This window comes from Gossypium hirsutum, chromosome D13 (genome assembly GCF_007990345.1).
Source record: "Gossypium hirsutum isolate 1008001.06 chromosome D13, Gossypium_hirsutum_v2.1, whole genome shotgun sequence".
Taxonomy (NCBI): Eukaryota; Viridiplantae; Streptophyta; class Magnoliopsida; order Malvales; family Malvaceae; genus Gossypium; species Gossypium hirsutum.
In genome coordinates this window covers 27,249,360-27,251,730 of record NC_053449.1, presented here as the reverse complement: position 1 = coordinate 27,251,730, position 2,371 = coordinate 27,249,360, and the positions used below count along the sequence as shown (strand labels likewise).

Here is a 2,371-nt window from a genome sequence, read left to right as displayed (position 1 = left end):
CTCTTCTCGCTCAGTATTTAATTATGCTGAAACAATCATAGGCAGAGTAGAAAAGTTACCTAAATAAACATATTTCAAATGTGAGGGAAGTACCTTCAATTCCAATTTAGGTGGCTCTTCAATTGACACTTTTGGTTGGGCATAATCCCATTTCTCTAACTCTAAATATTCAAAGCGGGATTGCGAATTAAATCCCCTTTGATTAGCTTCTAACAAAGCTAAGTATTTATCCTCCTCTTCATCATTTGGAGGATCTGTTGTCAGAATTTGTTCCAATGGGTCTGCAACATAATTGAGTTCCTTCTCTATGATTAAATCCTCTAAATCAGACATTACAGAACAATCATCAATTGTGTCAAGAAACGCATGGACTTAAAAACGTTAAATGTTACCTGATCATCCTGAACACGCATAGTAAGATCGCCCTTCTCCACATCAATAAGGGTCCTTCTAGTTGCTAAGAATGGTCTTTCTAGGATGATTGGCACCTCTTTGTCTACTTCAAAGTCTAGAACCACAAAGTCAGTAGGAAAGGTGAATTTGTCTACACGTACCAATACATCCTTGATTTTTACTTTTGGATGTGCTAAGGATCGATCTGCTAATTGAAGTGTAACCGTAGTAGGTCTAACTTCACCTATCCCCAACTTCCTAAATATTGTCATTGGCATCAAGTTGATACTAACACCCAAGTCACATAGTGCCTTACCACAATATGTTGCTCCAATATTGCAAGGTATGGTAAAACATCCAGGATCCTTCAATTTTAGTGGCAGTTTGTATTGAAGATATGCATTGCATTACTTCATTAGGCCTACCGTCTCAAATTCTCCAAGACTTAATTTTTTAGATAGGATATCCTTCATGAATTTGATGTAGTTTGGCATTTGTTCAAGTGCTTCAACCAACGGGATGTTGATATGAAGTTGCTTGAGTACGTCTAGGAACTTCTTGAATTGAATTTCCTGCTTCTGCTTCTAAAGTCTTTAAGGGTAGGGTGGTAGAGGTTTCTTTACTAGAACTGGTTGATTGTTTTTATGTGGCGATTCCACATCTAACGAAGTTATTAGTTTATCAGGATTAGCTGGTTTAGAAGTTACCTTGTCAAATTTTGAAGATTCAATTTCTGATGAAACTGCAATTTCAGCACTCGGTTGAACTTCCTCTGAGTCTTGAACGTCAACTGGCTCCTTCCAAACTTTAACAGAATTGGGCTCTAAAGTCTTTCTACTTCTCAATGTTAACGCTTTACAATGCTCCTTCCCTTGATTCCTCGAATTCTCCGTATCACTAGGTAAAGCCCCTTGAGGTCAGTTTCTGAGTTCAGTTGCAAACTAACCCACTTGATTCTCCAAATTCCTTAGAGAGGTATCATTTTTCGCCATGTATGCCTTCAATATATTCTCTAGGCTATTGGATGGTTCAGCTTGGGTTGGTTTCTGAGATTGTTGGAAAAAACTAGGTGGCCGGGTCGATCTAGGTTGGACATAATTGTTACTGGTTTCTGCCCTTTGGTTACTCCAGGAAAAATTCAGGTGGTTTTGCCTTGATGGGTTATAGAAATTAGATTGAAGCCCTTACCTTCCTCGAACTTGGTTCTGGTTACACATGTAATACACAGATTCTGGGTTTGATAGACATGCTCCAAACAAATATCCTTCCCCATAATAAACACAGGCTACATTTTCAAATTGATTCAGTGGTTGTGCTGTAAAACTATTACACCCATTAGTAGTAAGATTTTTTAACATTGAGGATATTGATGATACTTGAGATGCGAGTGAAGTAAGATCATCTACTTCTTGTATTCTAGTGACTCGTCTTCCTGATACTGCTCGATTGGTTGGTCATTGATAATTGTTGTTGGCAATCCTCTTAATGATTTCATAAGCCTCATTATAAGACTTATAAAGGAGAGCACCATTAGCAAAAGCGTCCACTACCATCCTTATGTGAGCATTGAGACCATTATAAAATGTCTCAAGTTGTATGCAATGTGGGATTCCATGATGGGGGCACTTCCGTAATAATTCTTTGTACCTTTCCCACGCCTCATACAATGACTCATCATCCATTTTTTGGAAAGTAGTGATCTCGTTCCTCAACTTAGCATTCTTGCTAGGCGGGAAATACTTCGTAAGGAATTTTTCTACTAACTCTTGCCATATGGAAATTGAGTTTGGTGGTAATGAGTTCAACCAAGCTCGAGCTGTGTCCCTTAGTGAATATGGGAACAACTTCAATCGTAATGCATCTTCAGGTACTCCGGCTAACTTAAAAGAACCGCTCATCTCCATAAACAGTCCTAAGTGTAGGTGAGGATCTTCAGTAGGCATTCCACTAAATTGGCCCATTGTCTGAAGCATTTGGA

General features: G+C 38.6%; 1 non-coding gene across 1 annotated transcript; it reads left to right on the top strand.

Moving 5' to 3' along the window:
- The first annotated feature begins 2,001 nt into the window (after positions 1–2,001).
- LOC121225939 (small nucleolar RNA R71) lies at positions 2,002–2,108 on the top strand. Its single transcript, XR_005923841.1, has one exon. It is a non-coding gene; the product is annotated as a small nucleolar RNA R71 (small nucleolar RNA).
- The last annotated feature ends 263 nt before the right edge of the window (positions 2,109–2,371 follow it).